The sequence below is a fragment of the Peromyscus leucopus genome, chromosome 8a (genome assembly GCF_004664715.2).
Source record: "Peromyscus leucopus breed LL Stock chromosome 8a, UCI_PerLeu_2.1, whole genome shotgun sequence".
NCBI classification, from domain to species: Eukaryota; Metazoa; Chordata; class Mammalia; order Rodentia; family Cricetidae; genus Peromyscus; species Peromyscus leucopus.
Window position 1 is genome coordinate 46314382 of NC_051085.1, and position 25491 is coordinate 46339872.

The following is a 25491-nucleotide window of genomic DNA, read 5'->3' on the forward strand; positions in this document are numbered from 1 at the left end:
CAGGCGGTAAAAATAAATACAAGGCTTACCCACAAACTATATTGGTAAAAACTGTGGGTTTCTAGATTTCAACGAAGCAGGCAGAAAATTGTACCAAATTAATCCAAGGATAGATAGATCATGGATGGCAATTAAATTAATTTACACCTCGCAGCCATCCTGGCTGAGGATACTGCCAGCACCAGAAGAATCCCAGCCACAAAGGTGCTATTTTTCCAGATGGATAGTTATCATGTCCTTGGAGGGACAAGGAAATAACTTAATGACCTAGTCACAGTTTTCACATCTTCACGAGTGAATCCAGTCAGATTAAAGAAACTTTACAAGCAAGGTGGAAAACAGGCTCTGCTCTCTGTTTACTGTGTCTTAAATATAAGCTGTCCCACCAACTTGAGTATGCTAGACTTGGTTCACAGAAGATGGGCTTTGGGACATGATGGGATTCTGAGGGGTGCGACCTCATGAACAGATTCAGCCCTCTGTAGATCTGGAGTATGATGGCGTTTGTTGGGAGGAGGTGCAAAGGAAGAGGCTGGGCCTGCCTGCAGGAAGTAGGTTACTAAGACTGCATCCTTTGAGTCATAGCCTACCTGGGCCCCTCCCTGTTTTCCTATTCTCTGCTTGCTGGAGCCCACACTGTGAGCTGTTCTGCTTCACCATGCCCTCCCTGCCCTGACCACTGAGAACCCTGAGCCCAAGAGCTAAATTCGCCCTCCTTTAAAGTTGCTCAGTTGTTCAATCACCGAGAGGAGAAAAGTAAGAATTGTACGTTACATGCAACATGGTGACAGTGGTTGACAGGATGCATCTTCTTGTCCATTGGCACTGTTACACGATTTCCAAGCCAACTGGAAGCCAGTCCTCTGCAGTGATGAGAACAAAGAACAAGGCCAACTCATTCTCTTCCCAGCTCTGAAGGAATAGGCTCACACAGGGCCCTGCTCAGAACAGTGCCCTCCCCCATGCTCCCTCTCTCAGCCCTCAAGGTGGGGGAGCCTTGAAAGTAAGTGCCCAGAATAGGCGTGGTCAGGAGCTGACAAGCTTGTATTCTATTGAGAAGAGCCTCACATCAGAGAGGAGATAAATCGCCTCTAGGATGCCTTTAAACTCGAAAACTCTAGCACTTGAGAATTATCTAACTGATTCAATAGGTTTTTCTCTTCTGTACTTTCCATTAAATAGCATCTCTGAAAAGAAAATCCAAATAGTGGTTTTCAAAGTGTAGTCATGTAGAATCATGAAAATAGAAAGGAGAAACACGTTAACCATCGTTCCAGAATTTCCTGGCTTACAGAATCATAACTCTGGAGAACTCCATCGGTCTTGTTTCTGGAAGGGAAACTTTTCTGTTTTCAGGGCATTTCCTAAATACAAAGAATAATGTATCACTCAGCTTCCTCCTCCCTTTCTTCTGCCACAGCCATAAAGAACTGACTCACATCTAAGGAGTATTTTGTGGATGGTGCACATTTCCAACGTCCCACAAGCAGAAGAAATGTTGGCATCAACATTTTAAACACACACACACACACACACACACACACACACACACACACACACACACGAAAAGAGAAAAAGTTGAGAAATGCCTCAAACAAAACAAAAGCACTGTGCGCTGGCAGCTTTCTCAACCTGGAAAATAGTTCGTGTGTCTGTCTATTATACAGGATTTGTTCCTGGCAGGGCAGCACTATTACATTCAGTGATTCCATCCCACAGAAGTTATAATTTTATCTTTATGTTTAACTTTATACATCTTAGACCAGAGGAACAATTCTGTTAGATTTTCACTGATAATCTACTAAAATCAGATGTTAAGGAAATGTGTGTGTATGTTGTGTGTGTGTGTGTGTACACGCGTGCGCTGTGGTGTGTGAGTGTATGTGCTGTGTGTGCTCTGTGTGTACATGAGTGGATGTGTGTGTGAAGTCTGAGTATGTGATGGTGTGTGTGTGTGTGTGTGTGTGTGTGTGTGTGTATGGAGGGTGAATTTGGTATATGTGTTTGCATGTGTGTGAGGTCTGAGTATGTGATGGTGTGTGTGTGTGTGTGTGTGTGTGTGTGTGTGTGTGTATGGAGGGTGAATGTGGTATGTGTGTTTGCATGTGTGTGGATGCATCCATACATGGGTGCACACGACTGTGAACCCTGAGAGTGATGTCAAGAATTGTCTTCTGCAGCATTTCCTTATTCAATAAGACAGGGTCTCTTAAGCAAACCAATATCTCACTAGCCATCTTGCTCTGGGGATCCCCTGGCTCCCCTTTCCCAGGATGGAGTTATGAGGACTGCTGCCCACCCAGCACACACTTGGGTCCTGGGGATCTGAATTCTGGTCCTTCCATTTGTGCTTCTATGGCAAGCCCTTAACAACTTAGCCATTATCTTCTTCATGGAGAAAATCAGCATTAGTTTCTTCTATGTTCTGAGGTTCTAGAGCAGTATCTGATACACAGAACTACTTCATACAAATTAACGATAGCATAAGATATGGTACTTATTTATCTGAGAAATATTTTTCCAATGATTCCTCTTCTCTGTAGGCTGGGTGTGGACTATATGAAAATAACTTTAAAATACCATTCATCAGAACATTTAGCATGGTGAGGGAGGCATATTTGAGCAAATTATTAAAATATAAAATGAGTAAGTTGCTGCGGGATTCGAAAGTGGCTGTGACCCACAGAGATGGGAAATACATAGTCTACCTGGGAATTAACCATCCCTCTATAATTAGAGCGAGCCTTAGAATCACAAGGTAACTTCTACATGCTAGGCTAGCCCTGTCCACAATCTTTGTTTTTTAAATGGTTTATTTGATTGCTGTTACTTTGGTCAATGGGAGTCCTAATTAACATTGATCATGGACATTTTCAGGTTGCCTCCCAGGGCCAGTCAGAGGAGAGAGACATTGGAAGAGCCATGGGAATGCTTCCCTGCCACACCAAGATGCCTCTCCCATGTCTTCCACACTGTTGCATGGGGCGAATGTATTGTTCTGCAGCCTAGGGGACTTCATTTTGTTTTCTTACTATCCCTTCAAATGCTGTGTTTCTCAAACTGAGGAAATTAGACAATGGGAGTTTGAGGGGGTGGGAAAGGTAGTCTCCCGCCTCCATGGGACATTTCATAGTCCCTAGAGATTGCTTTTAACTGTCACAACCCAGGGACTGTTATTGTCATCTAGTGGATAGAGGTCAGAGATGTCATTAAGTGTTTCTTACAAGTGCACAGGCTATCCTTACAAGAAGAGTCCATCCCAAATGCTAACAGTCCTGAGGCTAAGACACCCTTGCCTTGGGTTTGCATACTACTCTAGGACAGTATAATACACATGCACATGTTAATATGTGTATCTATTCAATCATGTGTATTTTCAAAACTAACATTGTAACTTTGAGGAAATCTATAAATTTTTCAGCACATCACCAAGGTATTAGAATTGCTGATGCTTTCTGTTGTTCTGCTATCATCTGGGGAGACTCTAAATGCCCCAGAGATACAATGTTCTGAGTAATTAAGTGAACCCACATAGCAGTTCTAAATGCCCCACCCCACAGGCAGGAACTTGACTGTCAAGCCTGACTCATCTCCACAAAGAAGCTTGTGACTTTCATGATCCTCAACTTCTAGAACTTCCAGAACACATATTCAGCTAAAGAAATCAGAATTATCAGTTTTGAATTAAGAATTCAGTTAATAAGAGGAGAAGGCTTGGTACCAAGGGTCTCCTCATCTTCCTCCTCCTGCTCTTCTTCCTCTTCCTTCTCCATTCCTCCTTCTCCTTCCTTTTCTTCTTTTTCAACAACACACATTTAGTAAATAGGCAAGCTTCCTTACAATAAAATAAGTCAAATGCTGTCTATTATAAACAAGGCTTCTCCTGATTATTAGGTAGCACATTTCCTCAGGTAATAAAGCCATTGTGCTCTGCATGGCTCTATTCTTTTAGGAGATGGAGAGAGAGGGAGGTTGTTCATATTTTGTGTTTGACTTTCTTTCTTCTTGCAACTTTTTGATGAGCTTATTTCCATTATTCTTGTGCCAATTGTAATGTTTTATGATTATTCATGACTGAGACAATGGTGCTTTAGGCAGTCAATAGCAATTCTACTTGCTGAGAAGAACATATAATTCAAATTAGACCAATATAGATTTTCCCCTTTACTTTAATGTTTAGTTACCCAGTTAGATTTAAACTGAGGACAGAACATTTAATAAATGATTTGTAGTAAAACCTTCCTGACATTTAGAAGTGGGATTTTTTTTTTTGCTGTTGTTAATAGATAGGAACAACACAAAGTATAAATTCATTTAAAAGGTGTGTCATCAATTAAAATCAAATACTTGAAGTTTATACATTATAAGGTGTATTTCCATTTATGCCCTGAAAATGTTAAGCTGGCACATTAGCCAGCAAATATGCAAAAATCACCAAGCAGTGAGTAGCTAAGTAATTTGTCTTAATGAATAATAAATTCGTGCACAGTTTAGGTTTGTAGCTGTTAAATTTAGTGATATTCAGAGTGTAATTTTGAATACACATTATCTGTTATTTAGACATTTAAAGCTTAAATAAGTAATTTTTCACTTATAAAAGTCAAATGAAAGACTATAGTGGGTGACAGAGAGTAAATTTGGACCTGCCCCCATGCGTGTATTAAAGAAGTAACCCCAACATTACTATATTTGGAAACAGGACCTTTAGAGACATTAATTGAAGCCAAATAGAGTTGCAGCAGCCAGACTTTAATTTGCTAGGATAGGTACCCTAAGAAGGAGAAGAGAGCCCCCGTTCTCTGCCTTTGCAGAGAGGAAAGGTCATGCAAGGACAAAGAGAAAAAGAGATGTTGGCAAGACAGAGGAGAAGCCTCAGGAGAAATCAGCCCTGCCTGCCCTTAATCTAGGACTTCTGACTTCCAGAAGTGAGAAAAATCTATTGCTTTGGCTACCCAGTGTGTGGACCCTGTCTCTGAAGCTCGGGGATATTGGTCCTATATGGCTTTTAATATATTTGAGAATGTCTTTCATCAAGCCATCACTAAGATTCACCAAGTAGATATTGTCAGCAAGGTCCAGACATTCTTAAATCCAGGTAACTGATCAGTGACCCCTGGGAAACCTAGCAGGTGTGTCCCCTGCTCTTACCCTATAGCCAGGGCAGCAGTATTTAAATGAAGCCCAAGGTTCTATCAACTGCTGTGCATTAGAAAAAAAAATAGCATCTTCACAAAATGAATGTAAATCATGTAACCAAAGTCCTTGAGAACTTTCTGGACTCAGTGAATTTTTACATGAGCAGATAATATTAAAATTATCCAGTTAAATGCCCCCCTTTAGTGCCTGGGGATGGCTTAGTCTAAAGGTAAGACCAACTGACATGTGTGGAACTCGGCCTGCATTTGGTGGGCATCAGGTTGTGTGGAGCTAAGACAGCCTCCATGAGTCTCAGTGTGTGCTTCAATAATAACAATAACACTGGCAATGACTATGTTAACCATTAATAACAATAAATGCTGATCAAATGGGGCCTTCAAGAAATTAGAGGTAAGGACTAGGTACTAAGTGCAAAGCCATCATTTAAGGGAAGTAGAGGTTGTGAAAGAATACCAAAGACCAAAGTGCTAAACTATAGAAATTTATAGTTGCCATTCAAGGCCCAGGTGTCAGCCTTACTGGCTCCTGCTTTTCTGATGATATGGAAATGATAGACAGATGTCTCTGTGCTCAGTAAACCCAGACAATACAAAATTGCAAGGATACCTGGCAGGATCCCAGAAAGATGCTCATCTAAATTTAGGGGGAGGGGTGGCTAAAACCATGGATATTGAGAAAAATTTGAATAGCTCAGAGTCTTGATCATATAGTGATAATCCTTTTGAATTTAGCTGGCTCAGTGGTGCGTTGAGTTGAAGAGGTCAATTTGTGTTCATTTATTTCTTCATTTCTACCCTGATAATGAATTTCTTGAGTAGCACAGATGAGGATAGAGTCTGTGTTTATCTGGAAGACAGTCCAATCAAGTTTGTAGGCAGACTGGATATATCATGTGGAAGAAGACAGCAGCCACACAATTTAGTTGGAGCATCTGGAAGGATGGTGTTAACAGGGCTATTAACAGGGCTGGGGAAAGTTTGGGGACAGAGATCTGGGCTTTAGTTATGGCCACGGTAAGGGAAAGGCTTTTTCTGTTGAAAATTTACAATGTACGGTTCTGGCATGCGGCAGTGGCACACGCCTTTAATCCCAGCACACGGGAGGCAGAGCCAGGCAGATCTCTGTGAGTTCGAGGCCAGCCTGGTCTACAGGGCGAGATCCAGGACAGGCACCAAAACTATACAGAGAAACCCTGTCTCAAAAAACAAAACAAAACAAAACAAAACAAAACAAAAAAACATATGGTTCTATGGAAGCAGAGCATAAAAGAGTGAGGAAGAGCTCTCTGAGTGGTGGGCGAGAGGACCTACACATCATAATGAGGAGTCTCGCTCTGACTCCACATGCAATGGGAAGGATATGGGGAGTGTAGAAGGCAGAGCAATATGCATGGAGATTAACTTGCAGTAGAATTTTCGCTGAGACATAACCTTAGCTTTGTGATCACATATGTTTACATTATGGTTATTGATACTTATTTTTTGCTGTTCTAGAGTCGTTTAGGAAAGACTTTTCCTATTGATATACATAGCAACTTTTAGGATAAAATAGACTTACCAACACATTTTTTCAGTTGTGTATGTTTATAGGATACAATGTGATAAGTTAATACACATATGAAATATATATCAAATGAGACCAATTAGCATTTCCATCTCCTTAGACATACATTATTTTTGGCCTGGTCAGACTACAGGATTTTTTCAATTTCTTCCTTCACGGGATGTTGCAAATTATCTCAGAGGGATATGGAAAAAATTAGATTTCTCAATTTTATAGTTTCCTCTAACATTGTGAACACATTCTTAACTACTAAATTATAATAACTGCACTAAAATATCTGACCTAGTTACAGACAGGGATCATGAGAAACTTCAGGAGATGCTGAGGAGTGAGAGCACTGGACAGTGGAACTGGGAGTAATATGATGAGACTGATTAGGATATAGGGTGTATTTCCAAACCTTCCTAACCCCCAAACCAAATGTGCTGGGTGGGATCTGACTCTCATGAGAGTGAGCAAAAGCCTTGAGTAATGTTATTATTTTCTCACTCATATGAGAAATTCTGGGGTACTTTAAAGACATCAAATCATAAGCATGTGCTATTGAATGACTACTTCTTGGAGCTATTGTCCAGAACCAAGATTCAAATATATATAGAAAATTTGTTTGTGGTGTATGCATGCTTACATGTTCACATGGATGCAGAGACCAGAAGTCAAGTGTCTCCCTCTATTTTTTAGGGCCAGGTTACTCATGGATCCCAGAGCTCAGTGATTCTGGGCATCCTCCTCGCTCTGCTGTCCCAGTCTAGGCTGACAAGGGGTGTCACTTGCCACTATGCTGGTTTCTTCCCCCCCCCCTTTTTTTTAACATAGGGGCTGATGGTTTCAAACTCAATCTTCATTCTTACCCAGCATGTTACTGAACCAGCTATTTCTGCAGTCCAAGCAATAACATATTCATGAAGAGAATTAATATGTGTGGCTTATAATATACTTTCACATACAGCTATCATAATGAGTAGCAAACACATGAGAGTTGCGAGCTATGTACTATCATCTTGTAATTATAAGAACAAGGCACTGAGAACGTTTAAATAAATAATAAAATTAGCAGAATTATTTTGCTTTACGAAATAAAAGATGTCCACTTCATCCTTATCTCTTCCTTTTCATCCTGACCTCTGAGTGGTCAGCAAATTCTTTCCATTCTAAATTTCATTATCTCTTCTGTCTAGAAACAAAGTTGAATAAGGACATCCTGTTGTGAATCTGGAGTTTTTAGGGGAACAGTATACACTTTTACCTACCTATATGCATATTCTTTTAGATCCATACACCTTTAGAAATGCATCCTAAAGGATGGCGTCAAATGGTTATGGGCAAGTGCGGAACATAACAAGCATCACTACTGAGGTCAGTTTTCTGTCCTCCATCGGGTCTTACACAAACATTTATTTCTACTCCATGTGTGTTCATGCCTTGCCTGTATGTATGGCTGTGTGCCCCGTGTGTGGGTGGTGCCTGCAGAGCAAGAAGAGGCTGTGGATCCCCTGAAGCCTGAGTTACAGATGGTTGTGAGCGAGCTGACAGGGTTGCTGGACCTGAACTGGGTCCTCTGCAAAAGCAGCGAATACTCTTGGCCTTTGAGCAATCACTCCAGTACTGAGTCTTAGTTTTTGCCCTTAAGGACTTTTACTGATTGGAAGGGCCACAACCATACCAGGAACCGGAAACAGACTGATTATAGATATCCACCATATCTACAGAACACCCTGTCATAACATCTGTAATAGAAGTTGACTCAGTGATTGGTATAAGCTGGTTTGGCACAAAAACTTTTTTTTTCATTTTACATGACCTGCTTACTTCAGACAACTAAAGTGTGTCTATTACATTGTAAAAATCAATCATCTGAAAAACTAATTTATTTTTGTGCCTGTATGATGTGTATATGTGTGAATAAAGTGTGTGTGTGCAAGTTTGATTTTTCTGCCGCTGTGATAAAGTCTCTGACCATATTCCTCACCAGTTTTTAAGACCTAATGCTATGCTTTCATTTCCAAGGATCCACACTTATTCCCATGAGGCATATGTTCCCTGGAAGTAGAGATTTTTCTTTTTCTCAAGATCACTGTGTAAGATATGAGACTGGAATTGTGATATTATTTGCTCATCATTTCCACTGACCATTTTTACCATAGTTATATCTGGGCATTATATTTGACCATAAGTCTTGCTCTTGACAATTGCATTTGAGAAGAAATGGTCAGTGGGTCCAAAAAAGCTGACATGGTGTGGTTCCTGGATCCATCGTCACCTCTCATCCCTGTGGGGACACTATGGGTCCCAGATAGAGTCTGCAGTGCTAACAGGGTCCTGCATGAATAACAGGGCACAGAACTGAGGAAAGAGAGGAAGGAAGGAAGGAAGGAAGGAAGGAACGAACGAACGAACGAACGAACGAAGGAAAATGGTATGGCTAAAAACAAATGAGAGAAGTATATATGAGTATTAATAATTAATAACATTCCTTTTATAAGCCACAAAAATGTATTATCCTCTTACATCAGAATAACTCTAGTCATCATGGATTTATACGAGCATGTACTCACATATGTGATGAATGGAAACATAAATGAATGGATGGAGTTAAAATTTACTTCTTCTGAAATGCTCCATCTTGGCCATTTTCTGACTATTGAAATTCCATTCATCCTTTAAAGTCTAGCTCAATAGTCATCTAGTTATTTCCAGCTGTAATTGATGTTTGGCTAAATCTCTGTCCAAAAAAAATCTTTTCTGCATTTGAGATTCTTTTCTTCCAATTCAGAGGGAAATAGCCAGTCAGATATAAGCATTTCTGGATGGGTTTCTAAAACACATTGAATTCTTCTTTGATTGTCTCCAGGAAACTTATTGGTTCCGCAACTTAGCTGTCTCTCCCACAAATCATCACAGGAACTCAGTATATGAGTGTTGTCCATGAAGTGGGAACCTTCTCAAAACAACCAACATTGTTTAGATGATGGCTCACAGCTGTCCTTTAGATAACAGAGGATTGAGTTCAATGCAAATGAACTACATGGTAATATATTGTAGGAGAGTACATTTTTTTAAAATCATAGTTTTATTTTTTTTTAATTTAATGAAACATTAACATTTAGGGTGCAGTTCCCTTGATGAGAAAGAGCAAAGTTTTAGGATCATGAGAAAAATTTCTGTTGAATACAGCCAATGCCATGCATTGACACACCTCACACCATATTACAACCACTTTTTTATGTATGTGGACAATGATGGCTAAATTATTTTTATGTGTTATTCTTTTACAAAGTTGTGGAACAACAAATAATCCCAGAATTCCTCCACTCACAGCTCTAACTTGAATGACACCATTTCCCTAGAGAGGTCTGAGAGTCCGCCAAGTTGGCACATTCCTGGGATACTAAAGTCCTCAAGGAAAAACTGAGTTGGAAGGTTATTTGTGCTGCAGACTGTCTCAACAACTCAGAAAAGGAAAACCAGAGGCTGGTGAGATGGCTTAATGGTTTAGAGTGCTTGCGAGTTCAGTTCTTTTTATCTACTTCTGCTGACTCTAACTCCACTCTCTCCTGGTCACTGTGGACACACACACACACACACACACACACACACACACACACACACACACACGGAGGGGGGAGGGGATCGATACTCAAATAGATACACACCTACACATAAATAAAAATATATCATTTTTTGAAAAAAAAAAACAAAATAAAAGGGGGACATAGATATAGATGGATGGATGGGTAGATGATAGATAGATAGATAGATAGATAGATAGATAGATAGATAGATAGATAGATAGATAGACAGACAATTTGGAGGGATCTTTGTTGAGTGCTAATCTTTTCCACACAGTCATCTCTATGTGTGTAAAGCTTTCCCTAACTAAAACATCCAGTAAGGTCCCAGAAGTCATTACCCTGCTCTAGGGATTCTACCTGAGAGCAGGGAAAGGAAGCAGAAGTCCCTAGAGAAATACCTAGAAGAGGTGGTTCTGCTAGAAAGACAGTGAAGTGGCTTCTGTTTAAGGCTTGGGGTGGGAATAAACAGTATCTGTAAATTGGCATGACAGGTCTTTTGGGACAATGAAAATGTAAAATGAAATTATGGTGATAACTTATAGCAGAAAATTTGCTAAAATATTATTGAATTACAGACTTAAAAAATAAATTCTTTATGTAGATTATATAAAAATATATAGGAATATTATTTCATATATATATAGACATAACACATATAAAAGCACACATGTATTTTAATATATCTACATACATGTGATATATATGTATATATTATATATAACATATAATGTTAAAGCTTGCAGCTAGGTATTGTTCTGTGTTTTCCTCACTGATTATTCACTTACATATAGTAATATTGTTTCCTTAACACAGCAATGAATAAATAAGTAAATGAATGAATAAGTATAAAGTATTACTACCCAGGGCCAGTAAGAACCATTTGAGAGTTACAGGCTAGCAATTAATTTAGTACTCCTTAAGTGATATTCTTTAAGTATTTTTTCCCAACAGTTATTTAGAAGAAAGGCTGAGAGCTGTATGCAGAAAGGAAGAATAAAGAATTCATGGTTGTTATCTTGGATCTCAAGTCATACTTACAAAGTACTCATGAAAAAATTATGTGTTGGGCTAGAGAGATAGGTCAGCAGTTTAGAGCACTTGCTCTTTCAGAGGCCCCAGGTTTGATTTCTAATGCCCACAATGTGGCTTACAACCAACTGTAACTCCAGTACTCCAGTTCCAGGGGATCTGACACCCTTTACAAACCTCTGTAGGCACCAGGCATACACATGATGCATATACATATATGCACATAAACACTTATGCACTTAAATATAATCTAAAATAATAATTTATTATTATTGTTATTATTATAGTCTTTGAATTTAACCTGACTAGCTCTTTATTTCCTTAAATGTAATGAAACAGATGATTGACATAGAGCCAATCAATGAGGAAGTCACACTCTACCATCAATGGTTCCAAGCATCTTCTTCCAACCACTAATCCCTGGAAGATTTATTCTATATAAATACCGGTCCTTTGTTATAACTCCAAGTCTCTTATAGATGAACTATCTTTTTAGGTCTCTGCCAGGCCTGTCCTCTATCCCAGATTTAATTCTACATTAGTCTTCAGTTTCCATGCAAACACAATTCCATGTAAATCAAGTATGAGGTCCATGGAAAGGTGAGGTGAAATTTAATAACCCATTGGCAATTTCCGGTAAGTTTGCCTTGATTTCATATATCAGCAGCTGAGTGAGAAAACTGCTGAAGGTAACTAAGGGGAAGAGAATGCAAAGGCTCCAGGAAGTTGAGTCCTATAGTGATTAGAACTTCAACTGGCAATAACATTGAGCTTTCCTGCTGCGTGCATTTGAATTGATGGATCTCTCAGTATTACAGCCTTTCCTGCAGGAGGCGGCCCAAGCTAGGACCATTTTCATGGTGAAAACAGATCACCGTATTTGACAATTATAACTCCAAATGGCCATTGGAGAAGACTATCCAATTATGCTGTTAGGCAGATTGTCACATTTCAATATATTTATTTTCTTTACCCACAAACATAACGTCAGCTGGTTGATACAGCATTTGAGACAAAAGCTGTAAGATTTGCATTCTGTAGCATTTTTCTTTGCTTGTATCATTTCAAGCACCATGTGGGGTTTTCCGGTTAATAATGTAACAGATGTCATTGTGAGACAGGACTGAAATGGTACTGGCTTCCAAACCATCTTGTCTTACTTCTCCTGGAAAAGCTTCCGCAGCTCAACCTGACTGCCTCCCATCCTTGGAAAAACTGACCCACTTATTTCTGTAAAAGGGGACATTTAATACCTGAGAACATGGCATCCTCTACTGAGTGAAATTAGAAAAAATAATGGATATTACCACAGAGGAGTTATACCTCTGAGCTCTTCCCTGCTTCAGCATTTCAGGCTGTAACTCTGGGCTCTTTGTACTCTTGTTACAGCAGCTTCTGCCAGCTGTCCATCTATCCACTGTTCAGCTGGGTGGAAAAGCCACGGAGAAGGTACAAGCTAAGTCATTAGTGCTATTTTACCTACTTCCTTTATTTTTTAACTTTAGGGTCAAATATGAAGAAGTAAAATATTCTAGAAATGACATATTTATAAGTATATTTTGGAGTAGCATTTAAATTTACTTGAATACTATTCTTTTACTCTTTACCATGATGCTGCTACCTCTCTATAGTAATAAGTATATAAATAAGTAAATAGATAAAAAGGTAAATAAATAAATAAATAAATAAATAAATAAATAAAAACTACAAAGGGCAGGTTACCTTGCAAAATCTGTGTGTCAATCAAACCTTAAACAAAAAGCCAGTTTTGTAATTAAGTTGTCATTAGCATCAGGATAAATTAAAAATGTCATCTTTTGTAACAGAAATGAGTCATGCTTTAAACATAGCTCATCATCCATGTATTAAGGGAGAAAAGAAGTTACTGCAGAAAGAAGAAAGCTCAGTGCCAAAGCTGTAAGAACCACACCCTCAAATATTTGGGCCAACACATCTGTCTCTGTAGTTTTCAGTTTATGAGATGCTGGACTTTAAAGCAATATGATAGGAGAGAGGCAGGAGGCATATATTAGGATTTCCATGTTTTTTAAACATGCAGTTCATGGCATATCTATGCAGCAATCATTTTCTTTAATTGCCCACTGAGTAATTTGGAGAAAGACTCATTCAGCTTTGATGCTGTTTTATCTCTTCAGACAACAAAACATTCTTTTCTGAGTTCATTCTAGAATGTCCTAAGTATGCAGTTCTAAGCCCTTGTAATATATCAGACACAAATATAGAGACTAGATGCTGATAATTGGGAAAATAATCATTTTCCAAAAGGAATTAAGAAAATAACAGAAACATCTGTAAAGTTGGCAAATAATACAGTGAGATAGAGAATTTAGATGAGCCAACAGCTTTCCCATGACTTGGTGCCACATAAATCATTTAGAAGTTTCCTTTTGAAAACAGTATCTTTTCTGATATTCTCCACACCCGATGGCACATTCAAACTCTCAAAGTAAGGAAAATAAAATCAGTCAAAAAATGGGGCTCTTATGACACACAAAAATATATAAAAAATTCAACTTAAAAAGAACTCCACAAATAAATACTAATTGAAATATATTCACAAAATATCTCATTCTCACAATCTCTTAAGGCTTTTATATATGCTTGTTCCAACAAAAATTGCACTAAAAGAAAGGAAAGGTATTCCAGAAAACAAAAACTACAAATTGTTAATGAGCATAAAGAATTATTAACACTTGCTGGTAAAAAAAAAATCCATGTAGATGACCTCCTGATTAATAAACAAAAAGTATATATATATATGTGTGTGTGTGTGTGTGTGTGTGTGTGTGTTGTGTGTGTGTATATGTATTATAGTATTTCACATAATAATGCTTTAGTGTGCATGTTAAAAAGGGCAACCTTGCAATTATTGCTAGAGAACTAGAAAATTGTATTTGTTCAGAGGGGACTTCACATTTGTTGAACAGGCTGAACTTATTCTCTACTTCTGCATATTGACCTCTACATATCTATTCTAAAGGATAGAATGACTCAAGTGAGCAAACGTTCCTAAATCCTGCACATTATGCATTCTGCTTACACTAGAGGTAATAGTCAGATATGAATGTCCTACAATCATCAATGTAAAGTCATGATGCAAATGTAGAAAATTACTCAGGATACATTGACAAGCAAAAACAGGCTATAGTGATATATATCAACTGTTCATGCATGTGCTAATTGCACATGTTGACCATTGACACAAATATTCATATATGTGTATATGTGCATATTTAAAGGAAGAGAGGGAGAGAAGAGAGGAGAGGCAAAGAGAAATAGATTTTAAATAGTCATTACAGGGAGTGCCTTGTCTTTGGAGGACTGGCTTTTGTTATTTATATTTTCAAATATTCCTCTAAGCACCCAGATTACTTATATGACAAATTATGGTAACAAATTAATTTTTAAATTTCTCACATAGAAACTTAGATGATATGTTCTAAGCAAAGTGTTATCACACTGTGGCATCTTCTTCATGCATTGAAGAATTCTGCAGTATGGTAGACATGAGACTACCTGGTGCCAGCTCCCCGCTGCACAGAAGGTCATTCAGCCATGGTACAGTCTACTCTCTGAGTTTAGAGATTCACACTCACTTTCTTTTTCTTTTAACTTCTTTAAAGCAGGTCTGCTTATCACATGCAAATTAGTTCTAATCCAACTTTGGATATCCCCTGTCTTTATGGATTATAAAACTGTACTATTAATCACATAATTTAAATTGCTAGGAAGAAACAAAGAACATAGTACTTGTCATCATTATGCACTGAACTGAATGACACCAACTCATAGATAACAGTTGCCTTGGGTCACTTAAAGAAAGGTGTTCAATGCATCTCTTTTTAGGAAGTGAAGTGAACCGAATGTCTGTGTCGCTGCACTTCTGTGTTGAAAACTTAACTTCTAAGGAGATGGTATTTTCAAATGGGCATCTGGACAAGAATTAAACCTGGAATTGGTCAGGAGAATGAACTCCAATCTAATGGGACTGGTGTGCTTATAAGAAAGACACCAGATGGCACAATGACATCATGTGAGCTCCCAGCAAGATGGCAACCATCTGCGTGCCAAGAGAAAAAGTGTGCTTTGCTAGCATCTTGACTGGACTTCCTAGCTTCCAGAATGGCAGTAGATGACTAGCAGTTATTTAAGACACCCGGTCCATGGCGTTTTGTTTGCAAAGGCAGAGGTGAACAATCCAGGGGCACAATCATCTCTCACAAGAGGCACAGCTGAGTGGAGGAGAGCTGTGCAGCAAGAAGACCCAGCCTTGATAGCTTTCCTCACAAGACAAATCGGTTGAAATGGACCTGACTCTCTGCTCTGAAGCTCAACAGGAGGGTTTGCTTATCATGTGGTTTCCTTTTAGACCCAACCCAAATTTGAGTGGCTTCCATGTTTCATGAGAATCGTGATTAGGTCCTAAAAACAATGGACAGAAGGTGAGGCATCAGACTATTGCCTTTCAACATTATAACATGCTTGAAATAGGCTTCTCGTTAGGAAATGGATGCGTGATGCCCCATACATCATAGCAGATATATCTGAGTAATATATTCCATAGTGTCCTGTGGTTTGGAGAGCAAGACCATGTAAATCCTAGTCTGATGTAATGAATAACCACTGATTCACAAAATTTCCTCAGTATCTAATCTGAAAGAATGAACCCCAAAGTATTTAAAAACTAAGAGCTCCCAGAATGCAAACAAAAAGTCACTATGATTACTCTTAAGAGTCTAAGGATGAGAGAGAGAAAGAGAACCAAGAGAGAACCCACACTATTGTGTGAAAGGAAACCTTACAACTGTTGTCAGGAGCTAACCTTATCCGTGCAGCCCGAACTCTAGCTCCATAGACAGCTCTGCCTGGAGGAGTGTCTTATGAATTTTCTGATCCTATACCTCATTGGCTGCTGGCAAGTAAGAGCTCCACTCCCCTAGCACTTTCCAAACACAGCCAGTGGGAGTTAGTAGAGGTAACAAACTAGGTGGATCCTAGAGGTGATCCACTAGGTGGATGCGGAACAGACTTCAAGTCACTTGTTGAACAGAACTGGCTGAGAGTGAATTGTTACCTTGTAGAGATGGCAGGGACATTTGAGAACTCTCTTAATGCTAAGTGTCCTTTATCCAGAATCTTACCGAAAGGCCTTCCTAGTCCATTATAGCCTCTCTTGTTTAAAATTTACTCCTTCTAAGTCCCTTCCTCTTCTCTTAGGTTTATCTCGGCCCTATATCCATATCCACAAGCTAGCATATGTATGTGTGCCTGCGGACATGTGAACACATGCCCCCATGACACACAGAGTTTTGGATGTTAGGAACTAATTGGTTAATATTACTATAAACTGGATGATTCTTCCATCTTCAAGGATGACAGCAGGAGACCTGAAGCAGTTATCAAGTTATTCTTTATCAATAAAAACTCAGGAGTCAGATATCAGGATAAGAACCTGAATGAGCAGAGAAGCTGTGGAGAAGTGTCCAGTGACCTCCTCTCTCTCTCCTTTAACAATCCAAAAGGGGGCTGCCCTACTACTTCCTGTCTTTCTATCTCTCCTCAGTCCTCCACAACCTCTATGGTTAATTTTGGTCAGTTAGTAGCTAGCTCCACCCTCTGATTCAAAGCAGATTTTATTGAAAGTCTTGGAAGCATCAGAATGCAACTAAAATATTACACAACAGAGTTTCAAAGGGACTTGATTAGCTACTGGGACTGGCCTAGGTAGGATGTCTATTTTAAATGCATTTGTTTTTATTTTGAAAATACTACCATGAAACTTACAATACATAGCTAATTCAGTTGTAACTTATTCCTATTAAACTTCTTAGAAATACAGAGAATTAGAAATTCACTTATTTGTAAACTGACCTGAATGATCAAGACAGAATTTTAACATTTGTGAAGTGAAGTGTTAGACACTAAATTTTCCCAGATTATCCTCTAACAATCCAAAGACATCGTTTAATTCTTCTATGGTTTCCACTTACTGATATACAGTCTAATTTCTCCAGTCCTTTAGGACAGGAAGCAGGTCTGAACTTGTAGAGATCACTCTCAATGTCCAACTCAGTGTTGTGTGCAGAAGTGGGCCAAATGTATAGGTGTTGCAAATGTTCCCTGACATCACCAGTTACATCACTCCTCTATTTCTGCATCCTTCCTCATAATCAGTATCTCATAATATATATATATAAAAAATACAATGGAGAAAACATATCAGATACTGATAAAGGATACAGGAAGCAAATCTCTACTTTCTTTGCTGCACTAAGATTTGTTTTAATATTTCGATTTGCATTCCTTTCCTGTGACTTTTACATTTAATTGCTTTGTCTTTGCTCTCTTTGATGATTGTGGAGACCTTTTGAGAGTTGTTCCATGTTCCTGTAGTGAAGGAAGGCTTACAAACGCACCTGGCAGGCAGGAGGAAATTGTCTGGGTTTTCTCTGTGTTGCTGTGATAAAATATTCAAACCAAAGGCAACTCATGAAGGAAAGGGTTTATTGGGCTTATACTTCCAAGTTACAGTCCATCACTGAGGGAAGTTAAAGAAGGAACTTGAAGCAAAAATCATAGACTCATACTTAACTTGCTTTCTTACACTGTCCAGGGCTACCTGTCAAGGGTTAGTGCTGTCCACAGTGGGCTTATCCCTCCTACATCATTAACATCCAACCTCTACACACACACACACACACACACACACGCACACGCACACGCACACGCACATGCACACGCACACGCACACACGTCCTTACAGGCCAATCTAATCTGGGCAACCCCTCAGTTGAGGCTCCCTTTTCAGAGGGCTGTAGGCTGTGTCATGTTGACAATGACAGCTAACTACTACAGACAGTGAGCCACTTTGGATATTCCTCAAATTACCCATGGAGAGGCAGGTGGGGATGAGGGCTGTTTGCTAGATGGGATCAGTGCATATACAATGTAATAGTAATGGTAACTTCCCTTGTCTTTTTTGAACAAATTACTCTGGGGAAAGAAATGTAGAAATCAATACAAAGGGGTGTGGCTTTAAAATCAAATGCCTACTGTGGCTAGCCGAGCTGAATTGTATCCATTAGCTCCTTTCCAGAATAACTCAGTTCATTTCAAAGCTCCTAAGCCTTACTATTTAATAACCCATGCATGCAAATGCTCTAAAAATCATACAATAGTAATGGGTATATTCTTTTAAAAATATATTTCTTTTCTTTAGGAGAAACGAAGGAGAAAACAACACAGGACTTTAAAGGACTATAAACAGGGGCTGGGAATGGGCTTTTGTCTGAGTTGCAAGTACTACATTCAGCTAATTTCCTCAGCTCTCTAACCCAGGTCTATCGCTTGAAATGGGGGGCAGGGATCATTTATTCCAAAAGCTGATGTGTGATCCATGTAGTTCTCACTAATATTAGTCATCATTTCACAGCAAAAAAAAAAGTCATTATGATTTAACAGTAAAATGGGTTCTGATTGCTTAAACCCATGGAAATATACTGCTAGAATCTATAAGCACTCAACAAAGTGTTGTTTAATCTCTGCAGAGAAAATGCATGATTATTATAGTACCTTATTCTTGTGTTTTACTTTGCTTTCTGTTGCTGTGATAAAAAAAAAAATGCAACTTGGGGAAGAGAGAGTTTATGTTTAGTTTACAGTTCTAGTCTATCATGAAGGGAGGTCAGGGCAGGAACTCAAGGTAGGAATCTGGAGCCAAGAACTGAGGCAAAGGCCAAGAACGAACACTTCTTACTGGCTTGCTCTCCATGACTTGCTCAGCTTGCTTTTTTATACAACTCAGGGCTACCTGCCAAGGGGTGGCCCCACCCACAGTGTGCTGACCCTAAATCATTAATCAATCATTAATCAATAAAATTCCCCACAGTCTCATCTCTCCTCCAAGCCAGGCTGGAGGAAGGGATTTTTGTCTTTCCAGATATATTCATGTTTATGTCAAGCTGACAAAAGCTAACCAAATATACCCAGATCAAATGATAAAAAACATATACTCACTTTAAAACTAAATGAAAATACAATGGACACTGAAAACTTCAAATCAAACCAGGATACAGGAAAAAGCCAGGGAGTTCCATAATTGGGCTTTATGCATAAAATTTCATAAAATTTAAATGACTGCAATGACATCAGGAGAGAGAAGCTATTTTGGCAATCACTGATTTGGAAACTCTGATCCTGCTACCTTCCACAGAGAGAATGCACATGATGGAGGAAGAGCCTTTGAGGTGGCTGTGTTTTATAGACATGTCCTTTGCAAACCAACAAGCACTTTTCCAATAGGAGGCATCCCTTGAAATGGGCTGTTTCAGAGCAGATCAATTACAGATAACCTCTCTTGCTCTGTGGATTAACAACTCTGATTGTATCTTCCGTCACATCGCTCAGCTACATAAGAACTACTGGGGCATCTGTATTAAATTTCTGTATGGGCTCTCATGCATCCCTGGGAATGACTGATTTCTGGTTTTAGGCAGCAGTGATGATGTTTCCTTATGGGAACGGAGAGTGCACTTGTTTTTCATGGACACAAATTCTGGTGCAAGAAACACAGCTCAGAAGTGTGCCAGCAGCAGACACAGAGTGTAATCTTTGAGTCTAGCAGCCAACGTTGTGTCATTTTTAAAGTCTCAATTCTCCATGAAAAACAAGCACATTCAAGGATTCCTTTGAGAATCTGTTGGAGAAGCAGAAGATAGCCAGCATGCCTGTGTGCTGTTGGGCAGCCACAGTGAGTTCTCTGTCATCCAGCTGATGGAGTTTCAATGGAGAAAGTAATTTTCTTTCTGTAACTTCTGTGACTCCTGATAAAAATGATAGCTCTCTTTATTAGATTTATTTAGTTTTAATTATGTGTATGCATGTGTGTCTCTGTGTGGGTGTGTGCCCATAAATTTAGATACTTGCAGAGGTCAGAAGAGGGTGTTGGAGTCACTGGAAATCGAATTAAATATAGTTGTGATCCACCTCTTATGGGTGCTGGGAACCAAACTCAAAATAGCAGTATTTGCTTTAAAATGCCTTAGCCACTTCTCCAACCCCAAGAATGATACCTTTCCAAAGTTTGTGGCAGTATTTAAAAAAGTCTAGAGAAAATGTATAGGTTTTAGCAATATATAAATCAGTACCTCTGTAGTTCTTGTTTCCAAAGTAGAAAGGGTAAATATTAGACTAGCATGTAGAAGGAAAAGATGAAATCCTTTTATATTTATTTGACATCATTATTTTAAAACTGTCTTTTTTTTGTATGCTTTTGAGGTCTGCAATGTAAAAATATAAAGCATTTTAATGTTGCCTTAGTCAGTGTTCTAGTGCTGGGAAGAGATACCACGGCCAAGAAAACTATAAGAGAAAGCATTTAACTGGGGGCTTGCTTACAGTTGTGGAAGTTTAGTCCACAATCATCTTGGTGGGGAGCATGGTGTCACACAAGGCACTGGAGCAGTAGCTGAGAGCTACATCCTGATCCACAGGCAAGAGATTAACAACAGTCCTCAAGAGTCCACCCCCAGTGACACACGTCCTCCAGCAAAGCCACACCTTTCAATCCTTCTAATCCTTTCAAATAGTGCCACTCCCTGGTGACTAAGCATTCAAATACATGAGCCTGTGGGAGTCATTCTTAATCAAAACCACCACAAATGTACAGACTATGTTGTTTGGTAGCTGGAAGTGGTAGCAGATACCTGTAATTCCAGAATTAAAGCAGCAGAGGAAGGATCCAATGATGTCATCCCTAAAGCATGTTAGAGGCAGCCTGGGCTACATGATACTCTATCTCAGGCACAACGCCAAATAAACCAAGGAGCATATTAAGAACAACAGGTTTGTGACTAGAATGTAATCACTCAGATGCAGGTATATAAAACATCTGACTTGTTTCTGTTCAGATTGGGCTCAACTTCTTCAAAAAGACAGAACAAATAAACTCTCATACAACAGCATATGGAAGGCAGTGATTCCCACAGGCACATGGGTGATGCTTCAGCTGATTATGCTATCTTCAGGCTCAAGACTATTGAATGTTTGGAGGTAGCATGGGAGCATAAAGAGAATTGCTTGGTAAATTGCTGTCTGGAAGCTGTATGCATTTTCTTCCTGTCTGCACTGGGAGTAAGGAATTTGCTTTTCTCTCACTTGAAGCTGAATGAGATGGGGCTTCAGGAACTACTTTGCTGCTGGACTTGTGTCTACTATGATTTGGATGCAGGAAATTGGAATCTAAATGATGATAGGAAAAGTGTTTAGGACATTGGGACTTTGGAATTGGATGAATATAATGGAGTAGATATTCCTAAATTCTCTAAAATGATACTCATTAAGATACTGGAGGGAAGAATAGTATGGATGAATTGATTTATTCTTTATTCCTCTGAGCTTCTAGACCTCAGCTGCCTCCACATGATTTCTGTCTAAGGGTTCTGAAAAGTTTCTGCACCCTGATAAACTTCTCCACGGACACAGCATTCCAAATCAGAACGAATTAAAAAAAAGTCCCCTTTTAATGGGTAAAGCGTTTCTGGGTGATTCTCTGCCCCACCCCCAGAGAGGAGATGCAGAAGGAAGACTGAAAAACCACATGTCTGTTTTCTGGGGGGCAGTTTAAATGCCCTGTGGGAGTGGTCTTGAGCATCTCTCGGGGAGGAGCCATGTTTGGCAGGACTTTCTGAGGGGCAGGGTCGGGCAGAGAGGTGGGGCTTCCACCAGAACAGGTTCCTATGAGGTCACCCAGCTCTATTTTCACTTATTTCTCACGAGGGTTATTCATGGGTAAATAAACCAGGTACCACACAAAGGCCAAAGAGATGGAGAAGCAACCTCTCTGTGGCAGTGACCGTTGTGAGTTCCAGTGAGGATGGATGTCATGTTGTCTATGAAATTTCCCAGGGATGATGCTGGAGAACTAAATGAATGAGTCCTAATAAAGACATCCTCAGTTATGGTCCAGATGTTGTCCCCCCTCATAGAAACATGAAGAAATGGTGTTAGAATCAGAAAGTAATAACTGAAAATAAAATCCACAGGAAGGGGCTTAGTATAAGTTCAGACAAATCCAACAAGTGCAGGAATTATGGCATACACGTGCGGAAATCATCCCGGAAGAAGCAGAGTCGGAGACAGAAAGGATAAAGGAGTTTAAGAGAGTCAGTGGACAAAAATACCTGGCAGTCATTTAATAAACAGTCTAAAGAAAAGGAGAATTCCTAGGAAATTGAAGGGGGGGTATCCAACATATGATGGCTGATAATTTTTAGAAGATATACAAAAGAAAATAGTCAATTTTAAGAAACAATGAATTTCAAGCAACATAAACAGGAATAAATTAAGAAGTATGGATTATAGTAAAGTTGTACACTAGCAAGGATAATAATCATATTGGAAGCAGTTAATTTTACTAACTTGTTTATTTTATTTATATTTACTAGTGTGTTTAGGTGGTGATGGTGTATGTGTGTGTGTGTGTTTGTGTGTGTGTGTGTGTGTGTGTGTGAGAGAGAGAGAGAGAGAGAGAGAGAGAGAGAGAGAGAAGAGAGAGAGAGGAGAGAGAGAAGAGAGAGAGAGAGAGAGAGAATGAATTATGAATGAATTGTGGGCAAGCACACCATTTGTATGGAGCACAGAAGATAACTTTCAAGAGCAAGCTCTTTCCATTCACTGTGGGTTCCAGGGACCAAATTCAGATTCTCAGACTAGTGTGGCAAGTGCTTTTCTCAACACCCTAGGAGCTAGCTTTTGTTTTGTTCTTCATTTTTTTTTAATCAACCAAGAAACAGGACTTTTCAATAGCAATAGGAGAAGCGAGCATAATGTATTTCTATCTTCAGAATGCAGATACATGGCACATATTGATCTGGAGTTATACACCCAGAAAGCTATTCAAGAGCAAGGATAAAATACAGTTTAAGACCATACTCTTTATTCAAGAGCCCTTTGAAAGAGGCATCTCAGGAGTGGCAATGTGAATGCTGAGAAAAGCAGGAGAGATATAGTCCAGTACCAAAATGATGACAAACCTGGACCCTGTTCAATGAAAGGGTAATAGTGAATATTTGGACGTAAAAGAGCAGAGAAAATTGAGAGTTGTTACATACTTCCATCCACATTATGAGAGCAAGGTTAGTGATAAACCCTCAAAGAACTTATTTATTTTATAGAACATATCATATGGTTTCCATTTAGCATTTTAAAGTTAACTGAGTATGCTAAATTTAAATATTGTCTGTCATCTCATTTGGAGAAAAGGAAAAAATAGAAGTGAGGAGAAAATAAAAACCTCACCCCAAAACTAAAAGGAAGAAGAAAGAAAAAAATAAAAATAATGGGACAATACAGAAATGAACACAAATTATTTTAAGGAAAAGGCATGGGCTAGAAGAATGCATAAAGAGCCGGAAGGCAGGATTACAAAAATTCAGAAAACAGAAGAAGAAAGAGCAGCACTCCACTCCTTCTAGCAAATGAGACTACTTTGGTTTTTGTCTTGTTGGTTTTGGTTATCCTTTGAAAGCTTTACTGAGGTTTAACTCACAAATTCATAAAAGATAGGATTCATTCACTTGAGGAATAGAACCCAGTGGAATTTGGTGTATTCACAGATACATCCACACATCACAGTCAGTCTTAGAATACTATCCATCACCTTGTAACGAAGTCCTATAAAGTTTGTCATTGCTCCCCTTGCCTTCCATGCCCACGTATACCCCACCAGACCTACGCAACCACTAACCTATGCTTTTGTGTGTAGATTGTAGATGTACCTGTGCTAGATTTTCACAGGAATAGAGTATTTAATACGGAGGCTTTCAAAATTAGCACCTTTCATTCTGTTTTAATGGCTAAATAATAGTTCATGGTGAGGACATACCATATTTTGCTTATGCATTTATCTATTGGTGGAAATATGAGTTGTTATAATACTTGGGCTATGAAAATAATATTTCTGTACAAAGCAAAGTTTAAAATCAAGTGTCATGGTAAATTTTGTGTCAACTCAAGCCATGATACACATATATTAAAAGACATGACTTAGGATGTTGCTCTGAAACAATTTTTATATGTGATTACCTTTTTAGCTGGCGGATGTGCAGTTAATCAGATTACCTGCCATAATGATGAGGCGCCTCATCCAATCATCTGAGTTCTAGAAACATAGGCAGCTCTGTCAGTGATCAATCACCTTAGTATTCCAACTGAAGCTCTGCCCTGGTCTACAGCCTGCCACCTACCTGAGCAGATCATGGACATAGCAAGCCTCAAGTGTCCATTATTCTCAATAAGACTCACTCACTGTACGGGTGTTCTGTTGATTCTCCAAAGAACCCAGGCTCCTTTACCAAGTGATACCAGAAATGCAGAAGGCTATGTAGACAACAGTTCCAGATTTATCTGAGGGCTTTTGTTGAAGGATGTTGAACTCAACTATGTTTACATGGTCCTTTTAGACTCTGGCAAGAAGAGATAAAGTTTGCCCCCCTCCCAAAAAATAAAAAACGAGTCTATTTGGAAGTCTCATAAATCTAAGGATCCAAAGGTCTACATTTATAAGGTAAATTAATGGGACTTCACATTGAGGGGGAAGATGCCTGCCCTGAGACTGTATGAACAGCCAGTCATTATGGGAGTCTGTATCCCAAATTCATAGAATGTAGACAGTCTGAATGTAACCCTCAAGCTAAGAATTTAGTATTAAATATTGTAGATCAGCAGGATTGTCAAAGAGTTGGCTGGCAATGACATAGATCATTTTGAAAGAAAAAATTTCAAACTTTCAAAAACTTTCAGAGTTTTCAAAGAAAAATGTAAAGTTTGAGAAATTCAAGCACTTCTGTGGCTTGAATACTTTTTGTTGCCTCCATAATTCATTTGCTGGAAACTTGAGTCCCAGTGCACCAGAGTTGGGAGGTGGAGTTAAAGGAGGGGCATTTAGGTCATGCACAGAATCACTCATGGAAGGACTAACTACCACAGAATGAGCTTGCCAGAGGACTTCACTCCCTCTTGCCACCTCAGGGAACAGTGCCAGTCAGCTTTGCTCCTCCCCCTTCTCTCCCATGAAAACACAGGAAGGCTCCAGAACTTCTGTCGCTTCAGAACTGTGAGAAGTATTTTTCTGTGCTTTGTAAATTGCCCA

At 39.1% G+C, this 25491-nt stretch overlaps 1 long non-coding RNA gene across 1 annotated transcript in view; it reads right to left on the bottom strand.

Annotated features, from left to right (window-relative positions):
- Positions 1–793: 793 nt before the first annotated feature.
- Positions 794–25491, bottom strand: part of LOC119086852 — a 104644-nt gene continuing 79946 nt past the window's right edge. Inside the window, exon 3 of the long non-coding RNA XR_005090220.1 lies at positions 794–863. This is a non-coding gene — a long non-coding RNA (uncharacterized LOC119086852). The remainder of the gene's footprint in view (positions 864–25491) is intronic.